Source organism: Natator depressus, chromosome 1, assembly GCF_965152275.1.
Source record: "Natator depressus isolate rNatDep1 chromosome 1, rNatDep2.hap1, whole genome shotgun sequence".
In the NCBI taxonomy this organism is placed as follows: Eukaryota; Metazoa; Chordata; order Testudines; family Cheloniidae; genus Natator; species Natator depressus.
Window position 1 is genome coordinate 276,137,230 of NC_134234.1, and position 13,925 is coordinate 276,151,154.

Sequence of the window (13,925 nt, forward strand, 5' to 3'; positions counted from 1 at the left end):
CTAAGATTTAATGATCAGAGAGATAAAATAAAACTTTAATTTCCTTGTTTAATCCAATGATGATAAATGTGACATAATGATGGGTTATCATCTCATGTAAGAAATATGCAATAGCAAAGCAAAGTTTTGGCTGCATACGCTTCCTGGAGCTATTTATACCAAGAAAATTCAATGCATTAAAAACAATTTACAACTTCTCCCCTAACCGCTGTCCAATCACAGAATTACTTTCATTAAACAAACAAGTGCATCTTCCTCTGGAACTATTCTGAAGTATAGAAGTGCACAGAATGTGACTTGTGGGCCAAAAGCAATTCTAAAATAATCACCCTCCTATTTAATATGCAAAAACAGCCCATGAAGACTGCTTTTTCCTACAAATAAATGCACCTGCAGTTTCTCAGCCTGACCTCAGTTGGTGCCAGATCTGGGGGCCTTAGTCTGCTTAGTTTCAATTTCAATTTTTTAAAATCCCTTTGAAGAATTCCATGTTCACTGGAACGTATACACTAGGCCAATCTATTTTCTAGGAAGACAAACTATAGTCACGGCTCATTTTCCAGGGTGTTTCTTGAATGTATGTGCTCCATTCAGCATTCCAGTCTCCTTGACATTTCTCCCAGTTTTTGAGTCTGTCAAGTTTCCATTTAATTTTTTTCTTTTCTCTCATCCTTCTTCATGGCAGTGTCATTCTGGCCCACCTCCTGATCAGTCACTCATTCGTCTAATGAGATCACCTCCTTTTTAAGCTCAGAGACATAAGCCTTCCTTTTCAGATCTATTTTTACTTTACAATTTTTTTAAAAGTCTGACATGGTTGAAGATCTCATTTCCTTTTCTTCTTCCTTTGCTGAGTTTTACAGTAGTTAACTCAGACCCTATTTGAGCATTGGCCATGTTCTGCTGACGATGATTTGGCTATATATTCAAGGCCTTACTATAAACAGTTCTGTTCTCCTTACACAGGAAGTGCATGTGGGCTGTATTTTTGCCTTGCTGAGCATACACAGAGATGGACTGAGATAGCTCAGCTTTGAATTTTTCAAAACTCGGGCATTCTGTTGTGCTTTCAATGGCATAACCAAATCCGACTTTGGATATGTGGCATATAGTAATATAGAGTATTTTACACTCCCCTAATTTCTCCATTCTTCTATAATATTATCAGGATAAAAATAACATTCTTTTTTCCCTTTTTAATAATTATTGCTCAGCTTCTAGGACTACAATGGAAATAAAGTTAAAATCATGTACATCCTAGGGCTCAAAATCACAAATGCAGGTAACAGATGCATACTTCTAGCTGGCCCCAACTATTGCTAAATTCAGATAGGACATCTGAGACCTTAATACAATTGGGGTACAGAACTGAAACATGGTTAAGTTGCCTACCTTGCAAGGATGGCATGCAGTTTAGTTTTGGGACCTAAATAAAGATGACTGGCCATCAGCATAAACAGTACCTTTACATGTTAATTATTGGAAGGAGGAATTCACTGGTTCGTTGTCACTGTCATTTGACATTGCTGAATTCACTGTTCTAGCAACATTGCATATACTAAGCATCAGTTCACAGAAGCAAGAAGAAAATGCTTATAGAAGTTTCCCATGAGCCATCTGGGCATGGGACCTTGTATGACATTACTGACATGAAGACAGGTTTCAGAGTAATAGCCGTGTCAGTCTGTATTCGCAAAAAGAAAAGGAGTACTTGTGGCACCTTAGAGACTAACCAATTTATTTGAGCATGAGCTTTCGTGAGCTACAGCTCACTTCATCGGATGCATTGGTTAGTCTCTAAGGTGCCACAAGTACTCCTTTTCTTTTTACTGACATGAACTGTGACTGTATAGATCATTGTTGCACCCAAGGTCCTATAGTTGCACCAAATCTTGTACAAGAGAGGTCAAGTAAGGTGTCTATGAAAAGGTTGTAATTTGTTGGTTATGATTATGCTGTCTGTGTGTATCATTTTTGTATTTAAAGTTATAAGTATTGGCTCTATACTGTCTGTATTTCAAACTTGTGCTATGCTTCTGGGTGACACCCCAGACAGTTTGGCATCAGCACTGCCTAGCCTGCTTGATGGCCCATTAAGGACCATCAGCTATACAACTGACCCCTTAAGAGAAGGCAGATACACTTTATGACTCAGCAAGGCATGCAGAGACATGCCTATGGAGAGAACCCTAACGGCTTTCAAGCCATGTGGTTTGCAGCTTGTGTTTGAAACAAAGGAAGCACAGGCCGCATGGCAAGAGACTATAAAAGGCAGCTGCATCTTCTCCATCTTGTCTTCAATCCTGCTTCTTACCTCTGGAGGAACTTTGCTATAAACTGAATCTCTGAACAATGGACTGAATGACCCATCCAGGCTGTGGATGTATTTCAGAGACTTACTTAAGCCAGCAGTTTATTCCATCACTGCTACAAGCCTGAACGAAGAACTTTGCCATTACTGTATATAATTAATCCCATTTAACCAATTTTAACTTTCATCTATATATCTTTCTTTTTACGAATAAACCTTTAGATTTTAGGTTCTAAACAATTGGCAACAGCGTGATTTCTGGGTAAGATCTAACTGGTATATTGACCTGGGTCTGGGGTTCGGTCCTTTGGGATCAGGAGAATCTCTTTTCTTTTACTGGGGTATTGGTTTTCATAACCATTCATTCCCATAAGGAGTGGCGCTGGTGGTGATACTGCGAAACTGGAGTGTCTGAGGGAATTGCTTGTATGACCTCTGGTTAGCCAGTGGGGTGAAACCGAAGTCCTCTCTGTTTGGCTGGTTTGGTGTGCCTTAGTAGTGAAGAAACCCCAGTCTTGGGCTGTGACAGCCCTGCTCTAAGCAATTTGTCCTGAATTAATACTTTCAGTAGTGTCCCGCCAAAGGCCGCTTTGTTACACCTTGCCAGCTCGCAGTTCTTTGATCATGTCAACTAACTTCTTGATATATAGAGCAAAACATAGCATTTTAAGGGTATGTCTACACTGGAAGTTTTTTCGCCAAGGGCTTTGTCACTGATAAAAAAGCACTTAAAGAAAACCGCTGTTGTGTGTTCATATTGTCTTCCATTGGCGACATAGTGTGTTCACACTTATGGCACTTGCATCGCCAATGAGAATAGTACACTGTGGGTAGCTATCACACAGTGCAGCTCTCCCCCCTCTTCCACTAGGACTTGTGGGAAGATGGAGGGGATCACGGCACATCATGGGTCCAGGCTCAATGCCCCGTGATGCACTGCTTTCTGTCCCACCATTCCATATGCTTCCGTCTTCAGTTCATGGCATTTTTCAAAGTCCCTTGTTTTCTGCTTTCCCTGCCACATCTATATGCAGGAATGGATCCTGCACTGCTCTCCACTGCTCTGCTAGCTCTCCGTAGCACATCACGAGTGGCAGTGGAATTATTCTTGAAGTTACAAAGGCAATGGCAAACACAGTTGCCTGACGTGATGTCCAACATGGAAAGCAGTAATATTAGATTGCTTTTGGCATTCATGCAGGGGCTGAACACAGTGGAATGTCGTTTTTGGGCTCGGGAAAGTAGCACAGAGTGGTGGGATTGCATCGTTATGCAAGTCTGGGATGACAAGCAGTGGCTGAAGAACTTTTGGATGAAGAAAGCCACCTTCCTGGAACTGTATGCTGAGCTCGCCCCAGCCCTGCAGCACCAGGAGACCCAAATGAGAGTTGCTCTCTCAGTGGAGAAGCGCGGGGCAATCGCAGTATGGAAGCTGGCAACTCCAGACTGCTACCGGTTGATCGCCAAACAGTGGGGAAGTTGATCGTTGGGGCTGCGTTAACGCAAGTGTGTAAGGCCATTAATTGCATCCTGCTGCGAAAGACCGTGACTCTTGGCAATGGGTGCGTGAAATTGTAGATGGCTTTGCAGAAATGGGTTTCCCTAACTGTGGAGGAGGCGATAAACTGCACACACATTCCAATTCTGGCATCAGACCACAGGCACACCATTTCAGATTTTGATGGGGGGAGCAACTTTAACCATGATTCCCGGGGCTATTGTCTACTGAATCAATAGTCCACAGTCACTTAAAAACTAGCCCCAAAATAGCCCAATCTATTTATTTAATTTTTTTTTATTAACACAAGGGTCTATACCTTTAATTATAGTAAGGGGAAAGTGGGAGGGAAAAATAACTTCTATTTTAATTGTATGCTTTGAATGTTTTGATTTTAGCCAAACTGTTCTAGTTAAATTGTCCCAACTAGTTGGATTCACCAACTTTTTCTTTAAATGTAGTAATGGGGAAAGAGTAATTTCTATTTTGCTGTTCTTGGTTTTGTATTTTCTTGTAATGGGGTTTTCTTTCAATCTATACACTTAACTAAGTGATTGGTGAATCGGTTAGCGGACTGGCTAGCAGTGATTTCAGCCAAGGAAGAGTCTGCATGGATTCCAACTGAAGATTCCTACAAGCAAGTGGAGGGAAGATGTTGTTTTAGACTCAGCAGACTATAAGATTTGGTGATCAAAACCTAAGCTTTTGGGAACTTTCAGTTTCGTCTCACTGTATTTCTGCAGAGACTGAACTGTTCAGATTTTAATTTGTTTTCTTTATTTATGTTTATGCTTTACTGTGAAGGTAATGTCTGTGGATTATAAAATAGCCATGTCATGGTATAAAAATTAGATTATTTGTTTCTGTATCATAAGATTTTATAAAGTTATTAAATTAAATTCTTTAGTTTCTTTTGGGATTTGGTTGTGGGGAGACTGACCCTGTGCAATCCTTGCTGAAAATCCTTCGAGACTGGACTTTGGGTCTCCAGCTACTTTCTGTGGGAGTTTGTTTGTTTGTTTGTTTGTTTAAGGCACTGGAGATGGAAAATGAAGTGAACTCTAGCCCACCCAAAGGTTACATCAGCACATTTGTTTCTTGACAGCAGGGAAAGATCCCAGGTAATCATACTTCAGCACTGCTCTTGCAGCCTGAAACGTCCAAAGCTGGGCTGTCTGTGGGGATAATTATCCTCTGAATGTGCCTGGGGCAGCAGCCACCTCCCCCTCCTCAGCAGCTGTGTGTCTACTGGTGTGGCCAGGGGTTTGTTCCTGCCTTTGTAACATGTCAACATGTGAAGGTGAATGGCAGATCATGATGAAATCTGCAGCAAGCATCTTCTGACTTAAGCCCAGAGCTTCCTTTCCCGAAGCGTGTTTCAGACAAGCTGTTTGTTTCAGGAAAATGATTTTGAAAAAAGTGCTGCAGAAGCTCCCATCCCTGCTATTGGATCTGCCAGATACACTTCTGCATTCCTACTGGCTGAGCAAAGAATAGCCATGCCGGGGAGGGGTGGGAGAATAACGAGCCACGTTGCTCCTGGCTAGTGAGGCGATGGGTGGGAGAGGAGTAAGCAACGCAAGCAGCCTGTGTTGCTCTCTCGCTCCCAGCTGGTGAGGGGAGGAGGCTGAGGAGCAAGTAGCATCATGGTATGAAACTTGGGGGAGGGGTTTCAGCCTCCCTCTGCTCTACTTAAATGGCACATGTGCCAGACCACCTTGCGACCGAGTACATCAATTGGAAGGGGTACTTCTCCATGGTTTTGCAGGTGCTTGTGGATCACCACGGGCATTTCACTGGCATTAACACAGGGTGATCCGGAAAGGTGCATGACACATGTATCTTTAGGAACACTGGGCTGTACAGAAAGCTGCAAGCAGGGACTTTCTTTCCAGACCAGAAGATCACCATAGGGGAAGTCAAAATGACCACTGTGATCCTGGGAGAACCAGCGTACCCCTTAATGCCATGGCTCATGAAGCTGTATACAGGAAACCTAGGCAGCAGTAGGGAGTGGTTCAGCAACAGGCTGAGCAGGTGCAGAATGACAGTTGAATGTGTGTTTGGCCAATTAAAGGCATGCTGGCGATGTCTATATGGCAGGCTAGACTGGAATGAGGAAAATATACCCATGCTTATAGCCACATATTGTATGCTGCATTATATTTGTGAAGGGAAGGGCAAAAGGTTTACTCAGGGGTGGACTGCCAAGGCACAAGGCCTGGCTGCTGATTTTGAGCAGCCAGACACCAAGGCTATTAGAGGGGGTGTAACATGAGCTATAAGAATCAGGGATGCCATGAGACAACACTTTGAAGAGGAAAAATAGTAACATTTCCTGCTATAATTGGGACTGCCATGGTTAATTACATTTTATAGGCTAGGAAGCAGTTGTGATTGAAAAGGCCTAGGATCTAATGAAAGGAACTAAATAAAATGCCTGTTGATTGTAGATGCCATGAGGTATCATACCTTGCGACTAAACAAATAAAGATTGCTTATGATTCAAAACTGTTTGCTTTTATTGACAAATAGACCACACAGATGGACACACACGCACACAGTGTTGGTGGGGAGAAGGTACCGGGTGGGGGCTGAATTTCATAGCTGAGTATAGGTCAAGCTTTCATTTGAAAAGCTGTTTGCGGGGGGTGGAGTGGAGTGGAAAGCACAAAGTGCAAGAAGGTGGAAAGGAATGTGCAGGGGGAGTTTGGGGAGTTCATGGGAAAGAGTTCTGAAGGGGAGGGCGGGCCGGCATGGGTCTGCAGGGCTACGAGAGTCTGGAGCATGTCGGTTTGATGCTCCATAACTTTAATCAGCCTCCCTGCGGCATCCCTGTTGTAAGACTCCTTCTATTCTCTTTCCTGCTTTTCACTTTCCCTCCACTTCTTACGTTCAGTGCTTTCTGCATCTAACTACTGCAGCGCCACCCTGAAAATATCTTCCCTGGTCCATCTCAGCCATTTTCTTATCTTGCACTCTGCTGCTGTTGGAGGCCTGGTTCTCAAGGTCAAGGCTGGAGAGACATAATTAACAATAAACAGAAGTGCTATTGTCAAACTACACGCAAAGCATTGAAACAGTAACATTAATACACTGCTGGTAATATACCTGTCACTTTCTCAGTAACCCTAGGAAAGCACACATAAGGCAAAAGACCCCAAGAAGCGTGAGTGAAGCCAGGGGCAGGGACCTTGTGTATTGCAGAAAAGGAATCTGAAAAGGCCATTGGGCACTTATGGGGGGTAACACTCTAAACCAGTGCTTCCCAAACTTGTTCCGCCACTTGTGCGGGGAAAGCCCCTGGCAGGCCGGGCCGGTTTGTTTACCTGCCGCCTCTGCAGGTTCGGCCGATCGCGGCTCCAGGCCAATGGGAGCTACTGGAAGTGGCAGCCAGTAAGTCTCTCGGCTTGCGCCACTTCCACCAGCTCCCATTGGCCTGGAGCAGCGAACCGTGGCCACTGGAAGCCACGATCGGCCGAACCTGCGGACGCGGTAGGTAAACGAACCGGCCCACCAGAGGCTTTCCCTGCACAAGTGGTGGAACAAGTTTGGGAACCACTGCTCTAAAATTTCCTACCCTTTTCCACAGGCGGTGGTCACTATGGGAGATATCTCACTTCTGAGGGTAAGCAGGGAATCAAGGGTGCATCTGCTACACACTTGGAGCTTCCGCCCCGGTCCCTATGCCGCTCATCTGTGTGCAGCTTTGGTCCCTGCTCAAGTGATTGCAGAGTGGCATGGGAAAGTGTCTCTCAATGGGGCAAGGAACAAAGCAGCCCGGCCAAGGAATCTTTGGCAGCTGATTGCTGAATACCTTCAGGAAAGTTTCCTAGAGAGCAGTATGGAGGATTCCTGTGAAATCTCAGAGTGCATCAACTCCCTGTTCTGCCATACTGCCTAGCTGTGTGAGGAAATGCCCAGCACACAGAAACAAAGCCAGCCTTCTACATTTCTCTACCCTCAACATGCTTCAGAAAGTCACACAGTAAAACCACTTGCCAGGGGTTTCCTCTCCTGCTTGTGGCTCACCAGAGAGCGAGTGCAGAGACTGGCTGGACACCTCTGGAGTGGAGAACAGCTCCTGACTAGATGCATCACAGGGCTCCACAGCTTCTTCAGCCTCCACCTCTTCATCAATGACTTCCTCCTCTGGGTTAGATCCACTTCCAGTGGCTCCAGGCCTGCTGAAGTATCCATGGTGCTCTTTGCAGTGGAGGTTGGGTCACCACCTAGCTTAGCGTCCAACTCCTTATAAAAATGGCAGGTGTGGGGCACAGCCTTGGAGCGACGGTTTGCCTCCCTCGCTTTGTGGTAGGCGTTCTTCAGCTCCTTCACCTTTGCTTTGCACTGCAGCGTGTCCCGGTCATATCCCTTTTCATGCAGGTTGCGCACAATCTGGCCATAGGTATTGAAATTCCTACAGCTGGAGCACAGCTGGGACTGGACAGCCTCCTCTCCCCAAACACTTATCAGATTCAGTAGCTACGCAGTGGTCCAAGCAGGAGATCCTTTGCTGTGTGAAATAGCCATAGTCTGCTGGGAAGATGTGATTTGAGCTCTGCACACCGAGCAAACAGGAAGGAAATTTCAAAATTCCTGGGGCTTTAAACAGGGAGGTGTGGAAGGTGATTTACCTGGCGTCAGGGCAGCAGAGTTAAAAATCCTGACCAGAGTGGTCAGGATGGGAATTGTGGATAAGTTTATGGAGGAGATGGTATGATGGGATAACATGATTTTGGTAATTAATTGATCTTTAAATATTCATGGTAAATAGGCCCAATGGCCTGTGATGGGATGTTAGATGGGGTGGGATCTGAGGTACAACAGAAAATTCTTTCCTGGGTATCTGGCTGGTGAATCTTTCCCATATGCTCAGGGTTTAGCTGATGGCTAAATTTGGGGTCGGGAAGGAATTTTCCTCCAGGGCAGATTGGAAGAGGCCCTGGAGGTTTTTCGCCTTCCTCTGTAGCATGGGGCATGGGTCACTTGCTGGAGGATTCTCTGCTCCTTGAAGTCTTTAAACTACGATTTGAGGACTTCAATAGCTCAGACATAGGTGAGAGATTTTTCGCAGGAAAGGGTAGGTGAGATTCTGTGGCCTGCATTGTGCAGGAGGTCGGACTAGATGATCATAATGGTCCCTTCTGACCTTAGTATCTATGAATCTATGGGGAAAAAAACCTTCCGGAGGCCAATGACAGCACTAAAATCAAGCACAGTGTCTACACTGGCAATACAGCGCTAAAGCCTCAGCACAAAAAGTCTTACGACTCTTGTCGGAGTAGTTTTATTACAGCGCTGCAGCTGAGGCGTTTCAGCGCAAAAAGTGGCTTTGCAGTGTGTACACCTGTCCTGTTTCGTCGCCAAAAGTTGCCTTTTGGCAAAAAAACTTGCCAGTGTAGACCAGGCCTAATTTATTTTAAAGTTTTAGGATTCTGTTTGTTCTGAGCAAAAAGGTATTGTAAAAAAAGCACTGATTGTAACACGAGTGTGGCAAAACACATATAGCACCTTGTGTCCATGCACAACAGCTAACTCAGGTACCTTACAAATGTTACACCAGTTGGTTGCAATGTTAGGGAAGAGATCTTTAGCTCAGATCCTGGTGAACTAGAGCAGTCTACAACTGGTACAACCAGTCCTCCTAACTCCATCCTAGAATTCAGTGGATCTGACCCAACAAGTACTGCTCCCAGCAACAGTGCTAGGCATTATGGAATAAGTACTTCAGGAGTCTCAGAATGCACTGGGCAAGCAGTTCTGCAGTCCCAGTCTTCTAAGGTACTGTTCAACGTTGCTATGTGGGCATGCAAAAGATGCAACGCACTATTTTGTGTAATTAATAATCCTGATTCAGTCTTCTTGCTTAGTGCAGAAACACTCCTCAAGGAACAAAAGATGCAGCACAACCTCCTTCACAGCCTGAGTGAATTACTCAATCAAAGTATTCAAAATCCTGTTAATTTCTGCCATTTTGATAACTATAACACCTTTTTTACCATCTGTTATTGCTGCTATAGATTTAAATCTGTGGAGGCTTGCCGGATTTAGTCTTTTCTTATGGTGACTGTATAACAGATAAAGATGCCTTTGATTGACACAGAATTTTAAAGGAGCTGTGGCCAATGACACTTTATTAAATGTATGGAATACATTTTCAAAACCTGCTTAAATTGCTGAATCTACTGGCATAAAAATACCTAAATATATTTAAAATGAACTTTATAAACTAATAGATAATTGCAGTTATACCATTCAGAATCACATTTTCACCAGGCCTTGGGTTACAGGCCTATAGCGTGACAGCAAAGGGTGAAAATTTGTCTGTTTATAGAAATAATGAAGTTCTGTGTAGATAACCTATTCCTAACAAGAAGTGTTTGTCAACAGCAATTCCACCATAGACTGTGGTAATGTAAAAGCTCATAAATAAAGCAGGTTTGCACTAGGTGAGTACATGGATGGGAGACCTCCAGGGAACACCTAGGATACTACAAGAAGAGGTGTAGCTGGTACTCAGCAATCTGAATAAAAAAATTATCCAATACCAAAGTCTGCTTCTTAGGGGTACAGTGCTGCTGAAGGTGATATCTCAGAAACCCACATTTTTTTCCAGTGTAAGCTCTCTGGGGCAGGGACCATCTCTTTGTTCTGTGTGTGTTCAGCACGCAGCACAGTGAGGGGTGGCCTATGACTTTTTATGACTATGAAAAATTGGAAAGAGTCCAGCGAAGGGCAACAAAAATTATTAGGGGACTGGAACACATGACTTATGAGGAGAGACTGAGGGAACTGGGGATGTTTAGTCTGCGGAAGAGGAGAATGAGGGGGGATTTGATAGCTGCTTTCAACTACCTGAAAGGGGGTTCCAAAGAGGATGGATCTAGACTGTTCTCAGCAGTAGCTGATGACAGAACAAAGAGTAATGGTCTCAAGTTGCAGTGGGGGAGGTTTAGTTGGATATTAGGAAAAACTTTTTCACTAGGAGGTGGTGAAACACTGGAATTCGTTACCTAGGGTGGAATCTCCTTCCTTAGATATTTTTAAGGTTAGGCTTGACAAAGCTCTGGCTGGGATGATTTAGTTGGGGGTTAGTCCTGCTTTGAGCAGGGGGTTAGACTAGATGACCTCCTGAGGTCCCTTCCAACCCTGATATTCTATGACGGGGGCTCCTAAGAGCTACTACAATAGAAATAATTAATATAAGTCATTAAAGACCCCATGACACTCTTTTTTTTGAAAAAGATGAAGGGTTGGCCCCCTGTAACTTGGCTAATTGCATTTAGCCTAGGAGAGCATTCCGCTGCAGTTCAAATTAGATATGATCTTCTTCAGAAATTGTGTTACCAAGTAGGAGGTAGAGTCAGTGACATTGGCCAGTCACTTAGGAGGGAACTTTCGGCACCCTGGTGAAGTATGTAGCAAGAGGCTTGCTCCCTCTATGTGCTCGGGAGGCCCAAAAGGCATTGTACACAATAAGACTGCCGCCCAGTGCCCCTGTTGTGGGAGCTCTAGCCCACTCCTAAGTTCTAGCTGGTGCCTTCATGACACAACCGAGCCTTTCTCCATTGCTACACCTTCTATGAATTTGCTTTCCTTTCTGCGTGTGTGTGTGTGTGTGTGTTTTCACATATGCTTCTTGGTATGGATTGCATCTTGCCAGTCTTCAAAGCCACAGACTCCTCAGACATAGGTTTTAAATTAAGTTGTGCTTCCTTCACTGTGTCTTCCTCTTTTACTGGACTCAATGGGCCAGATGCAGTCAAAATTTCCATGGGTCCTTCTGCCCCTCAAGCCCTGAAAAATTAATTAACAGGGGATTGGACTGACATCCCCAGAGTTCTTATTGGGTCTGACTTTATGAAGCTACTTGATCTTTGACAGCTTCAGTAACTGTACTCTTGCTCTAACTTTCCAACTCAGCCATTGAGTCATTATCAGGTTTTATGGAGTCTCTAGAAATGGATGAGAGGATTTTGCGGCAAAGATTACAAAGGAAAGTCTTCTTGTTGTGGTAAATTTCTCTGTGTGTAAAACTTTTGTGACTTCCTTGATTCTTTTTATATCTACAGAAAGACTTGAGATTGTTCAAATTGTTTAGCAGAGGAATAAGAGAAAGCAGATCATTTGTGGTTTTTTTGTGGGCAGGAGCATTTTCTTTATTTACATATAGGAAACATTTTCCCGAAGCATCATTTACTTCAGAGGAATGAACCTAGATGAGTGGGTGGCACCGATATCAGGTCCGCTGTGCTTCACTGGCTTGTAAGTGATGGAAAACTTGCCCAGGTAGTGGCCAATCATCTCGGGCTTGATTTCCACCTGGTTGAAGGTTTTGCCATTGTATACGCCAACCATGCTGCCCACCATCTTCGGGAGGATGATCATGTCGCGCAGGTGAGTTTTGACTACCTCTGGCTTCTCCATGGGAGGGGCCTCCATCGTGGCCTTGCAAAGGCACTTCAGGAGGGAATTCTGCTTACGACACAGGATACGGTTCAGACGCCTGCACTGGCGAGCACTGTACAGCTGCTCATAAGACATATCGAGGAGCTGATCCAGATCAACACCTCTGTAGGTGAATTTCCTAAAGGTCTGTTTCTTCTTCTGTTTGACTTCCGCCATCTTAATAGAATCACTTTGGTGGTGGTTTGTTTTTCAGATTGGAAGACTGGGCCAATATACTGTTACTATGCTGGTTTTCTCAGGAGTTCTTTTAGATGGATAGTGTCAAAGTTTGACTCAGACTCACAATTTATCAGACCACTCTGTTTTATTAGCAAAGCTGCTCTGCTAATACATTTAGAAGTGAGCCCCCCGAGTGGGGCTTGTGTCTCTTAATTTATACAGTTTTTTGGAGAACAAGTTACAGAGAAGTTACAGACAAAAGAAGAAAAAGATTTTAGTCACCACCCTTCGAGATCCCTGAGACCAGTCACGTATCTTCAATTACCTGCCACCCTTAACAATCTCCTTTAACAGCTTCCAGTTAACTTAACTAATTGCCCTTCACACCTTCCATTCTGATGCCTTCTTCTTAGATGTGCTGGCTCTATCTTAATTGCTTCTCCATTCAAAAGCTAACTGTCCCTACATGTGCTCCCTCAGATACTTTGTAACATGTTTTGGCATGCCCTCTCATATACAATGTATCCAGCATGTCCCCTTATACAACGTTATACTTATACAATGTTATACTTCCACAATAGTTACATCTGATGTAACTGCTACAGTAGTAGGAGTTTCTTACTGGGGTTTAGTAACGGGAAGAATCTGTGATGATTGATCCCATATTAGGGTCTTGTATGATTTTATATTTTTAATTATGCTTATGATTGAAACTGGGTTTGATTTCAGACCTGTAGGCTATGGCTATATGTTGGTATGATGGACATCACGGAAATATATAAAGGGAGGTGGGGAAGTATGAACATTTATGATGAACTAAAATGAAAAGGTTGCATCTTTGACTTCTAACATCAAATCCAAGCTGAATGTGCCTATATTAAATATAAAGAGGAAATGTGCTACAGTAATAGGACCTTCCGAGTATGCATTCCTGCTGGCACCACATAGAGAAAAACCATGTATGACAGCTACCATTTCCAACCTATGGACACAGCCCCACTCCCACTGAAATCCATAGGAGGTTTTTCTATCAACTTCAGTGGAGCTGGATTGGTTCCTGTACGTGTCAAAAAAGGTATCATCTCTTTTCCTTCTCTAACCATAAACCATCCATCCCCTTTGAAGTCAGTAGAGCTCACCTGCTTATGTTAGATAACATTTACTCTAGCATTAAAAAAAATAAAAAAAAATAATTTCTTTGCTGCTTCATTATGCAAGGTAGCATATCACTGAGATATATATATATAAAATACAAAACCCACAAAAAATACCATGTGCTTGAATAAAACAAGTTACTGGGATGCCTCTACTGATGAGATTTGCATTTCTGCCTTCTGCCGTTTACATGAAATTGAAAAGCTAAAAGTATGTTTGTTCAGCAGTTAATTAGTTAAAGGGGATAAGAATAGTAGCCTACATTGTAAGTTAATTATTTCATTAAAAAGATGGAATTACCGAATCAAACATATTCCAAGAAATCTAATA

The 13,925-nt window shown here is 43.5% G+C and overlaps 1 pseudogene; it reads right to left on the reverse strand.

Moving 5' to 3' along the window:
* Positions 1-12,008: 12,008 nt before the first annotated feature.
* LOC141986642 (small ribosomal subunit protein uS19 pseudogene) lies at positions 12,009-12,437 on the reverse strand (annotated as a pseudogene).
* Positions 12,438-13,925: the final 1,488 nt, after the last annotated feature.